The following is a 23,952-nucleotide window of genomic DNA, read 5'->3' on the forward strand; positions in this document are numbered from 1 at the left end:
CCTGGACTCCAAACTCTATCTCCTGTCTCCAAAGTCTATGTTTTGTGTTTTATCAGCATAATCTAAAAGCAGTGACATCCCTTTTTGATTTAACCTCTAACAATTCAAAGTGGTTTAATTGATCCCCAAATAATGGAAAATTTACTTATCTGTACTGTCATATCACATCTATCAGTTAAGTCAGAAAACTCTTGGCTGCTGTTTTTTATGATCATTAAATATGAAGATCCTGACAATACCATAACCTCCCCCAGACAGCCAAGGTGACATTAACCTAATATCAGGTCTGGAGGTTTTTCTGTAACCTCTGCAAATTATATATTACAGATGCCATACCTAATTTTAGGCCTTTGTCATTCTTTCAATAATCAGTTTAGTTATCTTAGCATTCACCTTTTTTCTTTGGATATTTTTTCCCTATCTACTGTATGTTTTCCTCTACCTATTCACAGTCTGCTTTTTAATATTATGGTTTCTTGTCTGAAATCCCAGTAGGATGCTTAGCATCTGAAAACAGGAATCTTAGAAAACCTCTTGCCTATTTACTATTGAAAATATATTTTTTAATTTTTTATATAAATATCTCAAGAGTAGTGAAAACATTTAAGACAGAGAATCTTTGTACAAAGGCTAAAAATTCTGTTAACAAAAACTTTTTTCAAACTACAATTAGCAACTAGTACTTAGAGGGTTTCAAATGATTAAATTATATAACAACTTGTTTTCAAGATTAAATCTGAAACCATCACCAACGAAGTATGTTGTGCCAAATGTCTAGAGATTTGAAATTAACCCACAACTAAGCTGGGTACTGGGCTGTACATTAGCCTTGCAGACCCAAAAAACAAAAGGAAAAGCCTGCTTCATCTGAGCATTTGTTCAGAGTCCATAGAACATACAAATCTCCCAACTCCACCTTCCACCTAACATCCTCTCCCATGGTCCCCATCCAAATTCCGGTAAAAGAATTCTTACCAGAACATTTTTTTTTGTCAAATGTTGAGGGATTTGTCCTTCTTTATTTTTGTATATTTTCTATCAACCCACAAACATGAATCTTGAAGGAAAGCCTCTTTCAGTTTCATGTAACTTCTTCATTAATTCTTTCAGTTGAGTTAGAAATCACCAAATGGGAAAGGAAAGTTCAGTTCCTAGATAAGACTTACTTTTATATAAAAAGCTAAAAGCAAAACACCACACAAAAATCCTGCCCTGCACAATGAGCTGCTTGTTGGTATTGTTTCTTCCCTTCATTATTATTATTTTTTAAAGATTTATTTATTTTATTCATACAGAACTGGGGTATAGGCCAGAGATGCGGAGGGTGAGAAGATTCAGCAGGGACAGAGTGGGGAGCAGAACAGGCAGATCAAGGAAGTACACTGCTGAGGGGAGCAGTGGGGGCGGGTCAGGAGAGGTCTGCCAGCCAGGTGGATCACCTCCGGGGGCTGGCGGGGATCATGGAACTCATGAGGAAGTGGCTTAAGCTTCTTAGTGCTGAGCTTTAAGCTGCTGGGCCACCAGGGAGGGTTCTTACCTTTATTATTAGTGTCCCCAGCTTCAACCACATCCCTACACTGTGCCTCATTCCAAACTCTTTCCTCATTAATGATGCTGAAACAGAGGGAAGTGAAGGCAAAAGAGAAAGGGAGAAGGTGGACTTGAGTAATCCTCAGGTTCTACACAGAGAGGCCTATAGATCAAAGGTTTCATTTTCCTTCTCCATTATTACTCACCTTTAGTTGTGACTTAAAGATAACCTTGCCCTTCCTTACAGGATTTGGCAAACTGAACTTTTGATTCCTACTATCAGATTTGGGGATGAAAAGGGAAGAGGCTGGCACTTAAAAATTACTATTGTTTCCCCCATTGCCTTTGTGTTTGCTGATTTTAATAAATGTTTTTGTATTAAACGGTTGGGAGTGAAGCCTTGGAGTTTAATGAAAGACCGTTGGACTCTTCATAGAAAAATATCTGATTTCTTCCAGGGATGGACCACTGGATGGAAGCTAACAGGTGGGACAGCTGAATCTATACACTTTCAGAGATTCATGCAGTAGTGTATTTTAGGGGGATGTGAAGATATTTGGTGACAAAAGACAGTGACTATGCAGGAAACAAAACAGTAGCCTGAAAATTAAGTCACAGCACTTAAGTCCTTTATCACTAAATAGTTATAACCTAACCTTGGGGAGTTGTAGTGCTTTATTTGTACACTGGGGAGAATGACACATTGCCCTCTTTTTTCCTCAGTGTTAGTGGATATCAAATGAGAAAATGTGTGTGAAAATATGAAGTATTTAAAAACCTAAAGAATGACTGAAATGTGGCAGTATTCTAAGTAATTGCTAAGGAAACTTATAACAGCACAATTCTATGCTATTTTCTGTCTTAATTTGAAGTCTGACAGATTTATTTGTAGAAAATCTGACTTTCCCAGAAAAGCTGGCAGGCCATTTATGACCAAACCTGTTGTGCTTAAGAGGGTAGAACTACTGTGGAAAATAACATAAAGTAGTTCTACATAATACATAAACATATTAAAAATAATTACAACTACATAAAATACTGAGAAAAAAATTTCCCATTAATTTGGCACTTGGAAGGAAATATCTAGCTTCTGAATGAATACTAGTGGAATATTTGGGAGACTGTGTCATAGCACAGGTGAATCACAGGGCATGAAATTAGTATAATATCTAACAGAACTTTGGTCAAGAGAGGTAGAACACCTGAGCATATTTTTCCCTGAGGGATAAATGTGATGGGAAGAACACGACCACTGTCATAAAATATTAGAAGGCCATTTCCACGGAAATGATTAGATACTTGGTTCCAAAAGGCAGATCACAGGGCATAAGATAAAGTTGTATTGAATGATCTCTAAGTTCCCTTCAATAAAATTCAAATATTCCAAAAATTACAGGGATGTCATGGCTCAGCACAATCATAAATAAGAGTTTTCTTTAAGTGGCAAAGATACCTAATCCTGGAAATACTCTGACATTTAGGGGAAGCATGGGTTTAGGAAGGATGTGGAACATATACCTACATTTTGAGTGTAATCAAACTTGATGACAGTGAGCCTTCCCTGTTTGTAAGATTTTTTTGTTTTAAGACTAATTTATTTATGCATATAGAACCAGGGTACAGGCCAGAGGTACAGAGGCAGTGAGAGGATTCATCAAAGACAGAGTGGGAAGCAGAACAGGCTAACTGATGAAGTACACTGCTGAGGGGAGCAGTGAGTGGGTCAGCAGAGTTCTGCTGTGCCATGTGGGTCACCTCCAGGGCAGGGATCGAACTCATGCTGACGTGGCTTTAGTTTCTTAGTGCTGTGCTCTAGCCCACTGCACCACCAGGGAGGACCCAAAATATTTTTATTTTTTAGTAGAATGTATACTAAATAAGGGGTCTTTGTGTCTTTCTCTTTCAGAGGGGGTAGAAACTGCCTAGGTGGTGGTGGTTGTCATTTTCTTCTGCCTTGCCTGGAAATTGTTAAGATCCAGCTTTTCCAGTACCTTTGGATTAACAGTCTTTTTTCCCACTTTACTTGGGTCTTTTTGTTGTTCATTGCATCCATCTGTAAACAATTGCTTTTATAGAACTACAGGACCAGAGACACATACTAGATTTTACCAAGAAAATCCTATAATCAGCTTGGAATAAGGATGCCATGGAGTCTATTTTGCAGATAGTATGTGATAAACTGATTGACAAAGTCTAGAAATAAATTAAGATCATCCTGACATTTAGAAATATGACAGATGGTAGCAGCACAGTATCAAGCTCTTAACTAGGTCATAGGCCTTTAATGAGTTAGGATGTTTCCTTACCTTTTAGGCAGCAATTACTGTTTGGGTCTATGAGAAAACATTGCTGGATTTGGGAGAACAAATTCATCATCAACTGTACTATAAACTTTCTAAGGGAAATAATAAGGTTAGCAACAGCAAATTCATTGAGTATTCTATAAAAATTGAAGTGAAGCTCATTCCAACACAACTATGAAACAACTAAACATGTAAATTAAATGCACAAGAATGAAAATAACTGTTGTGCAGTTAAGCAAGAAGTAGAAGACAGAAGAAAGGACAAAAGAAACAATGGATATGTTAGGATGGTTTCAGTCGCAAATGCCAGAAAATCCATCTCAAAATGCCCCACACAAAGGAAATTTACTGGCTTAAATAACTGAAAAGTTCAGCTCTGCTGACCCCCAAGGATGCAGCTGACTCAATGCAGCATTCCCACCCTTTACCTTTGATGTGTGTGTTCTCATCTAGGCTCATTTTCAGGAGTTTCCCTTTATTTGGTAACCACCAGAAACTCCAGGTTTACATTCTTCTAACTCTAAGTCAAATAGAGACAACACCTCTTTCCCAGCATTTTCAGCATATAAGGCCCCAAATTTAGTTTCATTGACTTAAGTTGGGGTATTTTCCCCAGTTTTCACTAGAGGCCTAGGATGGATAATCGAGCACATAAATAACAAGAATAGAAAGCTAGAAAACTAAAGGAGAAAGAATGAATGTCAGGCAGGCAAAACTGACAGATACTTTTCTAGAATAGCTTCACCAATGTGATACTATTATGTATGCTTTGGAAACTAAAACAGGCAATAGACCCAGGCAGCTGGAGGCCTGGAGTTTGTCACTTTATGAACAGAAATTTAAGTGCCTTCATAGATGAGGACACAGCAGCTGATTATTAAGCTGAATACCAAACATTTCTGAAGTCTGTGTGGCCTTTAGTTGATGAGTAGGAGTTTAGCACACTTGGTATAAGATCTCATGTCTCAGGGTGGTCTTATTTGGCACAAATTCACATACACTGAAACTACAATTGAGTAGTGCCTATCAGGAAACAAAAAAACAGCTCTGTAAGGGTTTGTGGGTATATATAAATATCAGATGTAAATATCAGTGGCCTTGATTGTGTACCATTGATAAAGAAGGCCTTAGAAGAGTGTGACAGCCAAGTGATGGTCCTGGAAATTCATCTTCCATATAGCAATAGGTAAGAAGGGAAAAGACAATAAGTTAAAATCTGTACTAGACTGCTTGAGATGGGGTTGGTGGGGAAAGGAAGAAGGCTAGTAGAACATTGCTTCTGCTCCATTTGGAGGTAGGTGAATAGGTCTGGACAAAGTGAAGCTTCTCAGCCAGCTGAAAATTAGGCTCTTATTCAAAGAAGGGGAAGATGGCACAGAAGAAACAAGGAAAGCTTGGTATTCTCTGAGGGCATAAATTGAGCTATTGAGTTTTAGGAGTCATTGATCTGGTTTTTGAGCACACAGAGAAGGTACTGGAATATGTGGCCCTTGTTACTGTCTCTTTTGCCCACAATTACCAAAATGAGTCACTATCAAGTCTGGATATTCCTTTTATAAGTATTTGTATTTCTAAATGCTATAGGAAGCAGTACAGGTCATCAGTGACTTGAAAGAAAAATTGTTCTTCGAGCCTCCTTTTCATGAAGTCCACCAGAAAAAAAGGAAAGAAGGGGTGGAGGAAAGGAAGGCAGAAAGGGAAGGAGGAAATGGGGGAAAAGGGAGAAAAAGAAATAGGAAAAGAAAACAAGAAAGGGAGGAAGGAAGAAGAGGAGAATTAATTAGTTTTCTAATGCTGCCTAACAAGGTACCACAAATTAAGTGACTTAAACCATGGAAATGTATCATCTGACAGTTCTGGAGGCTAGAAGTACAAGCTGGTGATGTAGACAGTGTTGGTTCCACATGAACATTATAAGGAAGGATGCCTTCCGTGCCTTTCTAGCTTCTGGTGACTTCTGGCAGTCTTTGGTATTCCTTGACTTGTAGATACATCCCCCGATCTGTGCCTTCATCTTCATGTAGTCTCTTGTGTGAATGTTTGTATCCAAATTTCCTTTTTTCATATGGACACCAGTCATAATGGATTAGTTCCCACCCATGACCTTATCTTAGATGCCTTTTATGCAATGACCCCAACTCTGAATAAGGTCAAATTCTGAGGTACTGAAGGGTAAGACTTCAACATAAGAATTGGTCGGGGGGGGGGGGACACAACACAACAGTTTATAATCTGACTCTGTTTTGCTCTCTAGAACTAAATATATGTTTAATACTCTCCTGGGGGTGGTGATACAGGCTTTAGAGTTCCCTTTTCTCTTCACTGAGGTCATTATGATGTCTGAAAGATAGAAGACAATATTCTTCTAGCTTGAAAGATTTATATATCTCTTAAAGCAAAAATTGGAAGAAAATCATTTTTTTTAAGATTATTTAATTTTTCCAATGGGAGACAGAAACCTTTTGTTACTTTATTTTAAATAGACACAGGTAGGTATGATACTTCTTTCTTCACTCCTCCTCTTTAAAAGAGGGGCATGAGAAGGAAATTGATTGGTTTTGAATTTGACTTTTGAGAATAACTTCTGTTGCTACTATAAACCAAGTGATCACATGTCACTGCAAATGCCCATTTGCCCAGTGTGAGTGAAGCTTTTGTACTGAACAAAAGGAAGACAGACCTGCATTTAGCTGCAGTGAAGTCCTTTTTGGGACAGACAGGAATAACACGCATGATTGCAACCTATAAATAATACACCTCATGTCATCTGCATTTTACCTACTCTTTAGGACAGAAGGTGCTATTCCTAGACAAGTCAGTGTTAATCCTGGACTCCTAAATCCAGGGCCAACTGTTACAGGGAGTGACATTTCCCTTTACCTCTTCCTCTCCCTGTATTTTCCATGCAGTCAAGCATAACTAAGTGGGCAATTTCTACCCTGATCACTGAAGCTCTAAAGATAGGGCGCTGAACCCACTAAATGATGAATACATGCCATATGGAGCTAACGGCAAGTTCGGATGTAAATTATCTCCGTTTTGCTCTCTGCATTGCAGATAAAAAGTCCCTTGTGTCATCTCTTTGTACTGAACTGAGTGTATCTGCAAACAGCTAAAATCAGTGAGAAAAGTGGAACACTTAGTTTCATCTAAAAGTATGGGGTATTGCTTAATGATTAGTGAATGTTTTAAAAACATTATTTGATGTTGTACACGATTTATTTCATTTGAAATCTTGTATTTTAAGCAGACATTTGACTCTTGGCCAGCTATAGTAATAGCGCAGTGCTGTAAGAGTTGGAGTCAAGACTCTGTTGGGGTTCCTGCACTGATAATACCATTTGCCAGGTGCTTGCTGATTATCAGAAACTGTACTAGGCACTTGGTGTAAATTCTGTCATTTAGTTCGCAATGATTCTAGAAGACAGGTCCTGTTATTCTGCTTTATATATGAAGAAAACACTCAAATACTTAGTGCAAGCGCTGGATTCAAATCCACACTATCAACCATAAAGGCCATGTTCTTTCCAGTAACCCAGGCAACTTCTTGCCTTTCTAGGTTTCTTTTTAAAAGGCATTTGACTAAAAAATGCACTAAGAGCCTTTCCATTTTTAAACACTGTCTGTGATGTCTATAAGCCTTTTGTCTAAATACTTCTTTAAACTCTTAAGAAAACCCTGCTTGATGAGGGAGTGAGGCATTTTTTTGTTTGTTTTAGAGATTGGAGACAATGTCATTCAGAACAATTTTTCCTTGGGCCCGTCTCCTTGTTGCTCCATACACACAGTTTTAGGGTAGTGCAAAAGGGACGTAGGAAGTCCCGGCTGTGTTCTCAGAGGTCCTCTCAGGTTATGTATGTGTGGACTGTGCTGTTGGTCTTCCCCTCTTTGTAGAAATTATAAGCTACTTAGGAATTCCAAATAGCCAATCATTATTTCCTTAAGTTTCTGGGTATTCCTACCTAGATTCAATAAAAATACATTGGTGACAAAGCATATCAATTTCTCATTGAATTCCCCATTTAAAAAAATAGATTGATGTACCAACAGAAATAGAAGACACCAGCTGTGTTCTATGAAACTCTAAGGGTTCTAATACAATGAAAAAAGATATCCCTTTAAGATACTTTAATTGGGCTCCAAATTTTGTCCAGATCGGCTATGGAAAGCTTAAGGAGACAAGATTTATTGTGTCCTTTTGAGTTTGAAGTTGAAGAGAAAGTTTAAGGAAAGATAACAAGAGGAACCAGTCCCACACTAGTTGCTGATGAAGATTTCAAATTAAATTAACTTAGAGGTTACTTTTTTTGTTTACCACAGTTAATCATTACACAGAATATTAGATGTGCCTAATTTTGAAAAAAGAATGAAACTTCATAGAAAAGTAGACCCTGGGAAAAAAGTCTGCTTTCTTTTTCATTGGCACTTGGCTCTTACAAAAGCAATGAAGTGATTATATGTGTAGCAAATTTAAAAAAAAATGAATTTTCTCTTTCAGACTCTGCTTTTTTTCCTAAAGATTTATTTATGCATATAGACCTGGGGTACTGGGCAGAGGAGCAGGGGTAATGAGAGGATTCACCAGAAACAGAGTGGGGAGCAGAACAGGCAGATCCACAAAGTATACTACTGAGGGGAGCAGCAGGAGAGGCAGGAGAGATCTGCTGCGCCATGTGGGTCATCTCCCTGGCAGGGGATTGAACTCTTGCTGAAGCAACTGTGACTAGCTTCATAGCGTCATGCTTTAACCTGTTTTCCCACCACAGTGGTCTCCAGACTCTGATTTTTAGCTTGAGAGAGAATTATTAATGAGTTATTTATTGTTAGATGTATATACATGTTGGATATTTCAGATAGCATGAATGATCAACACCAACCCCTCCCTTACATGGTAGCAATTAACCAAAAAATCTATACTATATATTACCCTCAGAAACCACAGAAAGAGATGACTGCATTTTTGAGTACTTTCTGTGTGAGAGATACATTACTAAATTTTCTTTTTCACTTTCCTTTCCTCCACCTAACTTTAATCATAAAGCAAGCAAAAAAATCACTTTTGAAATGGACAAATCAAAATAAGATCATTTTTTCCATTTTTTTAAACATCCTGGAAGTTGTGCATTAGTCCTTTTGTTTGGTAGAGGATACACGTTTCAGATGACTGCTCTGGCTTGATTCTTGGAGTGCACTAGTATGTATAGTAAGAAGGCCATCTGCACACAACCCTACCTAAGGATGTACATTCCCATTATATACTGAGCAGTCCCAGAGTTGCATGTGTATGAACCATTGGACTCTGCTTTAACAGTCACTAAGCTAGCATAAATACTGAAAAAATTTAAAGTGATCTTTCAAGGTTTGTAATCATTTTTATAAAGAAGGATCATTAAGTGCAATAAAACTCAATTCAGTCCTTACTGGTTAAAATACAGACTTAACGTCTTATCCGTGAATGATGGAAATAAGAAATAGTGGTAGTAACTGTAACCACAATAGAGAAAATCAAGTATGATAGGAGTAAAAGCCAAAACTAGGCTAGTTCACAATCTATTGTGGCATACGTTTCTGAAACAAAGTGCTAATATTGGGATAGTTTTTTAAATTATGTGTTTATTAACTAGAGCTCAGAACTTCTGTTATGATTACATTAACATAAAATCCCACTTTGCTGCATATATACCTGTCTTTGTGTTTAAAGTGAGTTTTACTCCTTCATGCATGAATGATAAAATATGCATGGAAAACATTTGTAGCTTTGTCTAAAAAGACAGTAGATTTTTGTAATTCGAGGAAGTGGAAAATGATTACTTGCTGAGATTCTCTAGTATTTGCTATTTCCTCATATGGCAGATTTTGCGTGGATGTTGTTTTTTAAGAATGTGTAGACTAACAATAGACTGGTAAATCTGTCTTAATCACATGGATATTGTCAATAATAGCTGAAATTTTAGGAAGGGCTGCCAGTAATAGATTGACTGTGACATCTCTTAGTAATCTAGGAAACCATGAGAGCAATCTGCTTAAAACAGTCACCTGTAGCACCGAACTTACTGAATGGATCTTCTGGGTGCCCCCTTTGGAATAGTTTTAAAAGCTCACCCAAGAATGATAAGGTGCATGTGTTTTTAAAAACAGAATTTTTAAATCAAACAATTAAAAAATAATTACTATAAAAGATTGTGAAGGAAAGCCAGTCCGTTAGCAAGCAACGGGGGGGTCCAGTGACCAAGAATTCGTGAGTGACTTTGTCGCTCATCTGCCATTGTTCTGATGCCTCCCGAGCAAATGCTTAACTAACCACGTAGGTTGAGTCAAAGGAAACTGGAGTAGACGTAAAAAGCAATTTAGAATAACTCTGGAAACTAAGGAAAGATTCTGCCCTCTTTCTATAAGGAATCAATTTCAAAGCCATAGTATCTGGAATTTTCCAGCTGATTTTAGCTGATATGAAAATGCCAGGGACAGGAGGCAGGTGCAGTGATGACAAACAGATTTGTGCAGTTCTAAATTACTTTTTTTTTTTTTAAAGATTTATTTATTTGTGCATACAGAGCTGGGGTACAGGCCAGAGGCTCAGGGGCGGCAAGAGGCTTCACCAGAGACAGGCTTCACCAGAACAGGCAGATCAACGAAGCACACTGCTGAGGGGAGCAGCCGGCGGGCCAGGAGAGGTCTGCCGCGCCATGTGGTCACCTCCGGGGCAGGCGGGAATCGAACTCATGCGGAAGCGGCTTTAGATTCTCAGTGCTGTGCTTTAACCTGCTGCGCCACCAGGGAGGGCCTCTAAATTACTTTTACCAAACTTTTGGAAGATCAAATCAAGGAACTTACAAGCTTTTAGATTAATTTGAAGTTTTTTTTTTCCAGAAGGGGGTTTTTAGCTTAAAAAAATAATATAATTTATTTTTACATCATTTTGTGCCTTTTTCCATCTCAGCTGTAATCCCCATGGGCTTCCCATCACCAAATCATCCTGTGCCATCACCATAGTCCCGTGCACTTCCCCCCACTGATCCCATTCCCTACTCTATCCCAGTAAAATGTCTCTGGTATATAGTTGTTCATTATTATTATTATTCTCCCGGTCCTTTATACTCCTGCTATGAGTGAAACTATCAGTATTTTTCTTTTTCTTTCTGGCTTATTTCACTAAGTATGAGGTTTTTAACTTTTTAAAAAAGAGTAAAACTGTTCTCCAAACCAATCATCTTTACTCTTCATGAGTCCAGTGTACAAACTGGGTTAATTTGTATGTGACAGGGAGAAAAAAAAAGACTATTGTTTATGTAATTATTATTATTATTTTTAATATAAAGGTTTTTATTTTACTTGTTTTTGTAGAACTGCAGTGCAGGCCAGAGGTGAGGAGTATTGTCATCACCAAAAAGAAGCTTTATATCCATTGGTAGTCACTTCTGCATTTCCCTCTTCCCCAAGACTCTGACAACCACTAATCTACTTTTTATCTCTTTGAATTTACCTATCATTTTATGTAAATGAAATAATATAATATTGTGTTCTTTTGTGCCTGAGTGCTTTCAATTAGTATGTTTTCAAGTTTCACCGATGGTATAGCATGTATGAGCAAGTATGTCATTCTTTTATGGTTGAATAATATTGTTCTATGGATAACCACATTTTGGTTATTCATAAGCAGATGGAATTTGGGGATTACTTTTTGGCTATTATGAATAATGCAGCTGTGAACACTCAGTTTTTGAGTGTGTGAGTGTTCATGTGTTTTCGTTGCTGTTGGTTATGTTCCTAGGAGTGGAATTGTGGAATTATATCCTAACCCTGTTTAACATTTTCAGGTATTGCTGAATTGTTTTCTAAAGCAGCTGTTCTTTTTTACATGTCCATAAGTAAGGTATGAAGGTTTCAATTTTGCTGCATAATCACAAAGTCTTGTTTGTCTTTTATTTTAATCCATCTTAGTATAAAATGGTATCTTATTTTGGATTTCATTTCCATTTCCTGGATGGTAAGTGATGTTGAGCAACTTTTCATGTGCTTATTGATCATATATAGCCTCTTTGGAAAAATATCTAATATTTAATTCTGTGCCAATTTCCAAATTGGAATGCATGTCTATTGTTGAGTTGTAATAATTCTTTTAATTCTTTATATAGTCTAGATATCTCCTTTCTCAGTTATATGATTTGCAAATATTTTCTTCCAGATATAGCTTTTACTTTCTTAATGTTATTTTTGAAGTAAAAATTTTTAAATTTTGATAAGGTCTAATTTATCTATTTTTCTTTTATTGTTCTTGTTTTTTATTTTCTCATCTAAAAAAGAAAACAAAACCAACTACTGCCAGAACCAAGATCATGAGGATTTACTCCTGTTTTCTGCTAAGAGTTCTATAGTTTCAGCTGCTAACTTTGGTCAATGACTCATTTTTGCTAATTTTTGTACATGGTTGTTTTTGTACTCTTGTTATTCACAGCACATTAAAGAAATCATTGTAAATCATGATGATTCTTTCTGAACAGGGTTAAAATAGCCTCAGCAATTCATACTGGGAAAGAATTTGGTTGAACTGCCATTGGAGTTGTAAACAGTATATTCTAGAAAGAGTAATATGTTCTTTTGTTTATAATTGACCATAAATAATTTATAAAGTGACTAAAATTGACTTAGGTAGCAAAGTATTATTTTCCAATTTCTCACTTAACAGTCGAAAGAAATGAAGCAATTCTCTGCTTCATTTCTGGGCTTTTTTAGTCTGGGATCTCAGGTGGACTTGCTCTGTAGAGGTGGTTGTCATAGCATTTTCATCTTTATACCTCCGGTTCCAAAAGATAAGTCATTCCAGAATTGTGTATGCTTGGCTTGACTGGGAGATATAAATATAACAGTAACCCAGTTCTCTGAATTTCAGCCTCATCCTATGTTCTGTGTGCTTCCTCCTAACTCACTCACATGTCTTCAGACTATAAGAAAATTTTACTTTATATTATATCTATTTCATCTATCTTTTTTGTTTTAGACTATGATGTGCATATTTTATAAGCTATTACATTTAGTATATTTTAAATTTTATTATTTGTATACACTTTCTATGAATTAAGTTTAAATTCCTTGAGGTTGTCAATTGTGACATTTTTTAAAAGTTCAACACTTTTATACATAGTAGGTACTTGAAAAATATTTGCTTATTTGAGTCATCTGACACTGAAGCAAAGAGCAATGAACGAGAAATTAGAGGATGCTGGGGAAAACACCCAGGAGGATCAGGGAATCCATTGTCCTAAATCTGAGTAAAATAAGTCAAGTACATAAAAAATACCAATGAAAGTACATAAAAAATACCAATGAAAACTCATCCTTTTTATTATTTATATACAGAAAACGTTCCTAGGAATAGACCATTTTATGAAAGAAGAGTTTTCATTTACTCCCCAAACAAGTATGTCACTGGGCAAAATAGATCCAGAATGAGAATGCTATAGAGTTATTAATTTGGGGGGGGGCAGTTTTCTCTTTATTACATAGATACAATTTATAAACAAAAGATATAGTTGGAAAGCTTTTATATAGGGAATATTTTAAAAAGTATATAAAATGATATAGAATATCTTCATCTAAGAATAGTTATGCAATTTTAATTATTTTTATTATAAAAACATTAAATGAGAATTTAAAAAAGAAAATTGTATCTTCATAGTCTAGCAAGAAATATTTGTGTTTTATTTTTGAGTCTTTATTCTTATATATGTATTTTTCCATTTTTAAAACTCACAGAACACTTAAGAGATAAACAAGCTTTTAATTACTTTACCTCTGAGGACAGTAAAAAGAGAGGTAAAATCTTTTTGAGTAAAAGGCAGTGAAATTAAGCTTTCATTTTTTGATAGTTTGATAAGTACTTAAGGAAATCATATGGAGTGGGTCTGTGTGTTTTTAAAGCCCATCACATTCTTTTCTTTTTTAATATTTATTTATTTATACAGAACTGGCATATAGGCCAGAAGTGCAGAGGCTGTGAGAGGGTTCACCAGTCAGAGTGGAGAGCAGAACAGGCAGACCAACGAAGTACACTGCTGAGGGGAGCAGTGGGCGAGACAGGAGAGTTTTGCCTGGCCATGTGAATCTCCTCCCAGGCAGGGATTGAACGGGATTGAACTCCCTTGGAGGCTTCCTTGGAGCTTCGCAGTGCTGCTTGTTAACCCGTTGTGCCACCAGGGAGAGCACCCCATCAACATTTTTTTTTGAAAGATTTATTTATTTATTTATTCATACAGAACTGGGGTACAGGGGCCGTGAGAGGATTCACCAGACACAGAGTGGGAAGCAGAACAGGTCAACTGATGAACTATGCAGCTGAGGGGAGCAGCAGCAGGGCCGGTCAGGAGAGGTCTGCTGTGCCATGTGGTCATCTCCGGGTGGTGCGGGGAATCGAACTCATGTGGAAGTGGCTTTAGCTTCTTAGTGCTGTACTTTAACCCGCTGCACCACCAGGAAGGGCCCCATCAACATTCTTAATAATCATTTTCTTAAATGTTGTATGTGATCTCCAAGGAATGCATCAGTCAGATTATTTTGTCTAATATAACATCTTATAGATCACTCCTCTCAGAGAGTGTAGTTATATTTTGGCATGTGTTAATTTTCCATTTTTGTAGTTATAATTGTTTTGCTTTACATCCGTAATTTTAAAAAATGGATCAATGCCTCCAAAGTGATTTAATGAAATTTAAAAATAATGATAAAATATTAATGAAAATGCTACACTTCAAATAAAGTACTAAACATAAATTATAAATGGGACTCCAGTGAAAGTACAGATTATAAATCTGTATGAGCTGTGACAAGTCTAAATGTGACTGCATAAGCATCTACAAAAAATAAGGTATAAATTGGAAATATGACAATATCTGAAGATTGAATTTATATAATTTGGTTCCTAGAACTCCCTCATACGTTATCTTTCATAAATAACACGTTTCTCGATTAGCTATTGTGTCATTGTACAGCAAAATACAGTCACCTTTCATCAGCTGGGATTTTCTAAAGCACACACTAAATAATGCTTTCTAATTGATTTGGAATGTGAGCATTAGGGCAGGGATTTTTTTTCTTTCGGGAATGCTGCTTTCCTAATACTTAGCACAGTACCTTGGACTTAGTAATATAGATACCTGTTAATAATTCCCAAGATATGTATTAATAATTGAATGGGGCTTCACTAAAACAAAAAAAATCCTAAAGCTGCCATTCAAAATTGTGCTCCTTGTGGCAAAACTAAGTACAGATTACACTGTTGCCTTAAAATTTGAAAAATAAGCTATTAATTAGATTTTATTAAGAAATTAATATGAGAATGTAGTGCACTATTGACAAAACTGATCAATAACGTTTCTGGGTACTGCAAATAGCCACATATACAAAGCTGAAGAGCAGTTATGGTCATGCAGGCCGTGGAGCACTTTTACTTTCCAGACCTACATGTATGAAGAAGTACTTAGGTTATTCTTTTTATAACTGACAACCAACTGCAGGATTTTGAAAATTATTATTTTATAAACTATGGTGTAAGTCAAAGAAGAGGTATGTACCAAACTAGCTTTGTGAGTAACTAGTGCGTAAGAGAAGAGGAATACTCAACAACACTAGGCTGCCTGTCCCTGCTTTGGTTGTTCAAGGAAATAATATTTAAATATGATCAGGTGATGACCTCTAAATATAAATCTTTTCAGTATCGATGGTCTAAGGAAAGATACAGAATACCAGTTTTCTTCTTTCCTTTCTACACTGAAGTATACTAGCTATCATGGGAAAGGTGCTCATACAAGTTTTGAAATGAGAAATGGGATACAGATCATGCAGTAATTACTTCTCAGTAAGTTTTATTTAGCATTAAATTCAATATATCTGGATTTTTTTTTTTTAGCATACTGAAGTATGGCACTAAGACTTAGCTCTTGCTCAACATTTGAATTTCTTTCCTTGGAGAAGGATCAGTGACACATTTTCAGGAATATTTACAAACAGCAAACTTGTGACAAAATATAAAGAAATATCCAGCAGTTCTCATGAAGTCCTTTTTTCTTAGTGGGCTGTGTTCTGCTCCTTGGAAGTCACTAATTGGACAATTTGCTAGCAGTAAAGAGAGATCTAGAATCAGACTTCCTTTCTCTTTACCCCTATGTTATTGCCCTTGCCCTGGAATTTTTCTCCACTTTGCCCTGCCCAGCAATTACTCAAGTTGCACATGAATTACTGCTGCTCTCTGAAAGTTGGGTTTGTTTTCCAGCTCTACTCATTTAACAGAACAAACTTCTGTAACAGGTTTACTTTCCCTTGGCATGTGCCCTGTGTCTGCATGATTTTAACTTGCTAATGTTTTTGGCATAATTTGAGATTAAAGTACTTGATTTAACACCACATAGTAGGAATTTAGTGTCCTCCAAGATTGTGAATTCATCTTGCTTTTTCCCACCCTTTCCTAACCTACCCATTCTACTTTAAAAGATATTAATTATATTATCTTCTGCCTACTAATACTCAGGAATTTGTAAGAAAACACTGACTGGATGCTATACATAGCTAGCTAGAATGTGTTCCAATTATTGAAAATATAGAAGAAAAGATATGGGGGTCAATCTGTTCTTTATAATTCATGAAAGACTTAAAACATTTATGGGAAATGACTGATAAACCTTGGTCAAGAATCTACTGATTTTTATAGATGATATGTTTAATTAATTTAGCAAAGACTTTCTCAGAAAGGGCTCCTAATTTCAACTCAAACTTTGCTGCATAACGGCCCATTTAATTGTAATGTGTAAATGATGTTTGCAGTTTGATAACTGCATTTACCTTGGCATACATAGCATTTGTGTACTTCAACTTTATCATGACATTACCCCAAGTAAATTAAAGGATCAGATTGAGAATATACACACCAAAAAGGATATTCTAGAGTCAGCTGATCTTTAGCCAGTCCAAAACATTTCATCTGTGCTAATGGATTATGACACCCGTGTTGTATTAATATTTTCAATATCCATATTTTGAATATGGTATCCATAGACTTGTTTGTGTCAGGGTTAGAAAGTACGCAATTCGGCCCTCCCTGGTGGTGCAGCGGGTAAAGCACAGCACTGAGAAGCTAAAGCCACTTCCGCATGAGTTCGATTCCCGCCTGCCGCGGAGGTGATGCACATGGCGTGGCAGACCTCTCCTTACCCGCCTGCTGCTCCCCTCAGCAGTGTACTTCCTTGATCTGCCTTTTCTGCTCCCCACTCTGTCTCTGGTGAAGCCTCTCACCGCCCCTGAGCCTCTGGCCTGTACCCCAGCTCTGTATGCACAAATAAATGAATCTTTAAAAAAAAAAGAAAGTACGCAATTCTCCCTCCTGCTTTCACCAGCCAGCTCCAGGTTACCATTTCCTAGATGACTTGAGCTGGAAAAAAATGGGTTTTTAGCATGCAACTGACATCCGAAATGAGTTTTATCTCAAGTTAAATGTACAAAAGTTCATTGTTACTAACTTCAAATATTTGATTGGAATGGAAAAAATTTCACAATAGGATCCTGTTCTTAGTTGAAAGATGAGTGTCTGATGCAGCTTTTCTAAGCTTTCATGTCAACTAGAGAATTTGGTCCTATAGTTATGGGATGGGGGAAGCCAACTTTCAAAAGAAAAAAACATAGATTTCTAGTATTTTGTTATTATTTAAAATTAAATAGCAGGAACTGATTTCAACCTAAAAATAAATTTCACAATTTGCAAGAAACATCCTTTTTCCCCCAGCTCTACTCAATTTCTGTTTTAAACTCTGATTTCCAGAGTGGTGGTAGACACTTCATCATTGTCAGTTTGGCAGGGGCTTCATCTAAATTGAGGAAGTTATGTCATGTCAGCGTATGAAAGGGGATGGAGTACTTAATGCTTGCTCCTTCTCTACCTTGCTTACTATCCTCAGATTTTAAATATATATTCTTTCTGAATAGCAGCTAACACCCCCCCCCCCCCCCCCCCCGCAGAGTGCTACTGGGTTGATTTTGGACCATCAGTAAGACATTTTCGATCAACTTGAACTAGACATATTTCTTTTCTTTTTTTAAAGATTTATTCATTTGTGCATATAGAACTGGGGTACAGGCCAGAGGTGCAGGGGTGAGAGGATTCACCAGAAACAGAGTGGAGAGCAGAACAAGCAGATCAAGGAAGTACACAGCTGAGGGGAGCAGCGGGCGGGTCAGGAGAGGTCTGCCACGCCATGTGGTCACCTCCGGGGTAGGCGGGGATCGAACTCATGCCGAAGTGACTTTAGCTTTTCAGTGTAGTGCTTTAACCCACTGTGCCACCAGGGAGAGCCCGAACTAGACATATTTCAAGTGTTCATTGGGACTAGCTAGAGGTTATTGAACCAAACAGTGCAGGTCTTTAATGGGATCCATTTCACTCTTCCCTAAAGGTCTAGGCTTTTGAAACTCAAGACTACTACAAAAACTATTCCTTAATATTTCAAAAATATTAACCTGCCACTGTGAGTTTTTTAAGAACATAAAAATTGCTGTCGGATTATAGGAGTAAATTTGTTTGCTATGGGTTTAAAAGAAATAATTTCATTAGCAGTTAAAAATTGTGATAATATTGTTGTCTGTAGTATAACGGCTATGGTAATTAGAAAGCACAGTGAAAAAACCTGAAGTTTTATTACTGGGAGTAAATCTTATCGCAATGACTAGGGCACAGATAAATTCTATTAGTAGTTAAGTCCTGCAGTAATACCTTTGACAATTTTTACTGCAAAAACTGTAAAACCCAAAGATAAGAATTTTATCACCAAGAATAATAATTCAAGCCTATGGTTGCATTTCATAGACAGGAATCTCTAACTTTGAGATTTCTGCAAAGCTGCTTTATTGAAAATAATTTATAACATTTCAAAACTGTCAGGGCATAGAGATTTAAAAAATTTGGATGGCATTTCCACTTAATAGTATTCTATCTTCACTGTAAGTTCGATGATAGTTAAAGGCAAAATTGAATTATTTTTAATGTTGAATCTTCTGTTCTGTAAAACATCCATAAAATTTTGTGGTCAACACTTGGGTCAAAAATGAACAGGACAATCAAAGTAATTTGCATCCACAGATCTATTACATGCAGATTAAATCTGAGATATTTGGAGATGATAAATCAAGACCTCAGTATACTGGGGACCAGAAAGTTGCAAGAAGCAGAGGACAATTCCTTTTTTTATAGGGGAAGGTCAACAGGAAATACATCTTGGTAGAGAAAGGGGTAGGGATCTTAGGAAAAAGATAAGTTCTAGCATGCTGAAAGACCTCAGCTAATATATGGCATGAAAGGTAATTATGAAGATTGAGAATAAGTGAAATCTTAGCAATATTATAAAACTATCAATCCAGAAAAGTTATTGGTATTCTGCTCTTGGTAATCATTGAATTAATGGGAAAGGGATAATGTTAAATGCACTATTTCTTTTGAGATTCTTTAGTCCTAGAGGAATTAATGTTTTAGTAGCAGCTAAATAGTGGCCAAATATTTTTTTCATAGTAAATCATTCAAATTTTATTACTTTTTATTGAGATAACATCGATTTACAGCGTTGTGTTTTAGAGTATAGGATCTCCCCCTTTGGGTGTTGTTATTACACTACACCTACCAACACACCCATAGGCCTCACTGTAGTCCATTGTACTCCCTCCCCACCTTACTCTCTTTCGTTTCTCTTCTCCTCTGGTAGTTTCAGTTTGATAGCCAGATTAGGGTTTGTTATTGGTTTGGCTTTATCAGACCCTTTTTTTTGTTTCTCTATACTACCATATAAGTGACATAATCCAGTATTTGCCTTTCTCTGACTCATTTTGCTTAGGGTTAGGGTTATCCATTTATTTTGTTGTAAATGGCAAGTATACATTTTTTAATAGTTGAATAATATAGATCCACTCATCTGTTTTGGGCACTTAGGTTGTTTCTGTAGCTTGACTATTGTAAATAGTATTGTGATAAACATAGGAGTACATATTTTCTTTCAAATTAGTGTTTTTGTATTCTTTGGGTAGAAACATAAATGTGGAATTGCTGGGTCATATGGTGTATCTAATTTTACTATTTTGAGGAACTACATTATTGTCCATAGGGGATGGACTAATCTACAATTGTGCCAGCAGTGCATGAGGGTTCCTTTTTCTCCACATCCTCACCAACATTTGTTATTTCTAGTCTTTTTGATATCGAACATTTTTCCAGGTGTGAGATGGCGTTTCATATTGTTTTTTATTTGAATTTTCATGAAAATAAGTAATAATGAACATTTGTTCATGTGCCTGTTGACCATTTGTATGTCTTCTTTGGAGAAGTTCCTATTTAACTCTTCTGCCCATTATTTCGATTAGGTTGTTTTCTTATTGTTGAGTTGTATGAGTTCTTGGTAGATGTTGGCTATCAAACTATTGTTGGAGGTGTGATGTACATATATTTTCTCTCATCAGTAGGTGTCTTTTTGTTTTAGTGACAGTTTCTCTGCACAGAAGCTTTTTAGTTTGATAGTACCAATTATCTATATTCTCTTTTGTTTTCCTTGATGTTGTTGACAAATCCGAAAAGATATCTCCGAATTTCATGTCATGGAATGTTTTGCCTATCTTCTCGGTCTTTTATGATTTCAGGTCTTACATCCAATTTTTTTAAATTGATTTTGAGTTAATTTTTTGGTATGGTATGAGATAGTGGTCTGGTTTCATTCTTATGTATGTGTCTGTCCAAGTTTTGCTCAAGTAGTCTTTATGGCCTTTTTTTTTTTTTCATGTTTCTGTTTGCTCACCCAAACAATGGTGTGTATTATCATTTATTGGTATTTGCTGTGTATATAATTTACATTTATATCTTCCATCCTCTTAATATCCCAGAACGTGATTGGCAAGATCATTCTTTTGACAGAATGGGAAGGTAGGACTCAGGTTAAGACATTTGTATTACTTTCTTGCATGCAGCCTGAGCATCTTTTCCTGAAAACTCTTTGAGAACAGGGACTTTATCTTTTATGTGCTTTTAATAACATTTAATATGATCAATACACAGTTGGTCTTCAATAATTATCAGTTAAGAGGATGAAAAGATCTTAAAGTAGTTTATATTAAAGGTTTAATAATCTGTTATTAAGACTATATTTCAGGGGAAAAGTTGTGAGGGAAGTAGTTTTCTCTGGGCCTCCAGTTGCCAGTCTGAACTCAAGGTCAGCAGCAAAACAGTGTCAAGGTTAACTCTTAATTCCTTTACTTCTAGCCTTGATTTCTTCTTAGCTACCTTAGGTGCTAGAATGAAAAACAAGAGTATACATTTATTTAAATCTGAATGCTTTTAAGAAATTTTTTTTCCCTAATAAAGTCTCTTTTTATTTTCTTTTGGAGAGAGAGAAAGTGGTGACCACATGAGAAAGTGTAAGCACTTATGAAGAACAATCATGTGGGTAGTTCCTGAAGGGCAACTTAGATGAAAAGTTTGACCATTTCTATAAATTAGTCAGTATAGCTCCCCTCCCCCACACACTTACAGTCTGTTAATGATATATCACTGTATGAGATCATAATGGCTGTCGGTTATAGTGACTCAGTAAGCCAACCAGAAAGGACACTGGAAAACTCTAAGAGGTACACTAAATAAGAATCAATATAATTATGAAGGTTATCTTAGTATTTTAAAATGAAGACTATTGCAAAAAAGTGGTATCCGTGCCGCTTTCTGTAAAATGCACATTGGGTTCTCATATTAGTACATTTTCTTTATTGAAAGGGGAATTAGTATCAGATAGGCTCTCGTCTTATGTTTTCCCATTTTCTTGATTCAGTACCTATCTTCTTTCTCTTCCTTCCCCTGCCAGATCTGCAGATGTGCTTAATTCTCATTATGTAGTATCCCTTAGTCTCCCCAAAAATCCTTTCCTAGCAGCTTTCAAGCAACTTTGTCCATGCATCCTGTGTTCCATCCTTAAGAAGATGAAAAATGACCCTTAATTTGTTCCAGAACCAATATTGTTATTATTTCTTCTTCATATGTTAGTTTCCCTCTATCTTTTTCAAACCATTTGTTGATCGTTTCAGGGCGCTCCTATTCCTTTTCAGTCTCTAGTCTTTCTACTTCAGTGTTGGGATTTCCCCCAAATTACATTCGTTTTCCTCTTTCTACACCAGAGGTCTCTGAATCGCCTAAAATTGAAAGCAAAATTTTGTGTTTTGTGATAGGTCATTTTTTTTCCTCTTTAGGAAAGTGTTCGAAACTTCCATTTTATTCTCAAAAGGCCCCTTGGCTCAGTTAACAATGTTAGGTGGCCCTGCCCTCAGTCCCTCCTTAGCCTATAGCCACATTTTCATATGCTAGTCACTCCCCAATCCACCTACCAGGGGAGAATGAGACAACAGTGAGGAGAAACCAGATTCTAAGAAATTGCACCGTAAATATTTTATGTCTAGGTCAGTTTACTGAATCCCCTTGAGGATTAGTTGACTGACTGCTAGGTCGGTGAGCAAGGGAGAATCATTTCTTCCCAGTTTGTCAAGGGGAAAGAACCCAGGAGGAATCGGGTGCAAAGACAGTGCACAAACACCCTCATTGCTAGAGGCGGAGGCCAGGGCGCACCTGGTGCACAGGGTGTGAATAGGCGAGACGAGGAGAGAAAGCCACAGCAGTCACACAGGCCATAGTTGCAGCGAAGTCAGCTTCTGGCTCTGCTATCGTAGACTGGGGCCAGAAACCCCGCCCGGTACCCGGCAACGTATCTGACGGACACCCACCTTCTGTAACCATCTGCCTGCTCACTGTAAACACTCCTTACTTTTCCCGCCTATCACTTCTCTCTCCAGTCCAATCAGAAGGATGGGCGGGATCGTCCTTAGTGGGTTCCAATTTTTTTTTTTCCAAAAGGGTAGACTCTGTGCCGCGTTGCGACTGGGGGAAAAACACCGTCAGAGCTCGGGGGTGGGGTCGCTATGATGGGCACCCAGATGGACCAATGAAGCGCCCCTGCCTCTCAGTGGCCCAGAGCCGATGTGGGCGGGGCATGCGCGGGCCCCGGCCAATGGCGGCGGGGCGGACCAAGGTTGAGCCGCCTTGAGTAGGGTTAGTGTGAGAGGTGCGGCGGGGGAGGTAATGATGATGGTGGCGGAGGAGGAAGGCGGGGGAGGGGGTGCTGGGCGCTGAGCGGCGGCACTAGCTGGGTTTTATAGGGTGGGGGACGGTCACGGGGCGACTTCTTCCGGGAGGGGGCGGGCGTGAGGCGCGCCGTCCGCCTGAGGGGCTGCAGACCCCGGCTCCCGCGAGCGCCGCGGCTGGCTTGTCTGTTCCATGTGGCTCCGGCGGGGATGGAGGACTCGGTGGCGGCGGCGGCGGCTGCTGCTGCGGCGGCGACGGAGGAGCGGCGCTGAGGAGGGAACCGGGCCAGACTCAGCCCGACAGCGGGATTAGAGGTGTGAGGAGGGGGCGGGAGTGGGCGTGCGACGGGGCCGGGGCTCGGGATCGCACTGTGGTCGTCTAGCAGCGCCTGGGTGACGGGGACTACGGGCGAGCCACCTCGCCTCCTCTGGGGGACAGAGGCTTGGTGTCTCTGCATGAGGCTAGGAGGCTCCGGCGGACTGTTCCCTGGGGATGGGGGAGGGAGGCACCCCACCCCGCGCGTGCACTTGCCTGGTTGGTCATTGCTTTACGTTCAGGCAGGAGTTCCCTTTCCCTCGGGTTGACAGGGAAGGTGAGGAAGAGTCCAAGTGGCCTGGAGCCGGGACACTGCCCTGTCTCTGCCTTGAGATTCCCTCCACTCCACCTTCCCCATCCATTTCACCCTCCTCCTGAACAACAACATTCCTCCCGGCTTCCTAATTTGTTCCAAGCACATATTCTAGGACTGGAGGCTATTAATTATCGGCTGAAAAACAAAGTTTATTTAAAATACTCCGCTCCTCGCTCTGACTGGCAGTGGACATTAAACAGCATCCCTAGACTTTCCCGCTCTGCTCGCCCTTCTGTGATGCTTAGGACGGGGAGCAGGGCCCAGGCTTGCATCTCTTGATTGTTGTTGATGCTGATTACCTGCTGTGTTGCGCCACGTTTTCAGTGTGCATTGTAATTTCTTCCTTAGTG

The 23,952-nt window shown here is 38.2% G+C and overlaps 1 protein-coding gene across 8 annotated transcripts in view; it reads left to right on the top strand.

Annotated features, from left to right (window-relative positions):
• EHBP1 (EH domain binding protein 1) overlaps positions 1 to 23,952 on the top strand; it is a 403,255-nt gene that overhangs the window by 99,563 nt on the left and 279,740 nt on the right. For 4 of the 8 annotated variants that reach the window (XM_004691436.2, XM_012731522.1, XM_012731518.1 and 1 more), the window contains exon 1: positions 23,088 to 23,285. The exons of 1 other annotated variant lie outside the window; for it this stretch is intronic. The gene's annotated coding sequence lies outside the window, so the exon portion shown is untranslated. Of the gene's footprint in view, positions 1 to 23,085; positions 23,286 to 23,952 lie in introns of those variants that run through there. 3 more of the 8 variants (XM_004691438.2, XM_012731521.1, XM_012731523.1) reach the window with 2 other exon arrangements.

Source organism: Condylura cristata, unplaced genomic scaffold, assembly GCF_000260355.1.
Source record: "Condylura cristata isolate star-nosed mole 26May11 unplaced genomic scaffold, ConCri1.0 scaffold00031, whole genome shotgun sequence".
Lineage (NCBI taxonomy): Eukaryota > Metazoa > Chordata > Mammalia > Eulipotyphla > Talpidae > Condylura > Condylura cristata.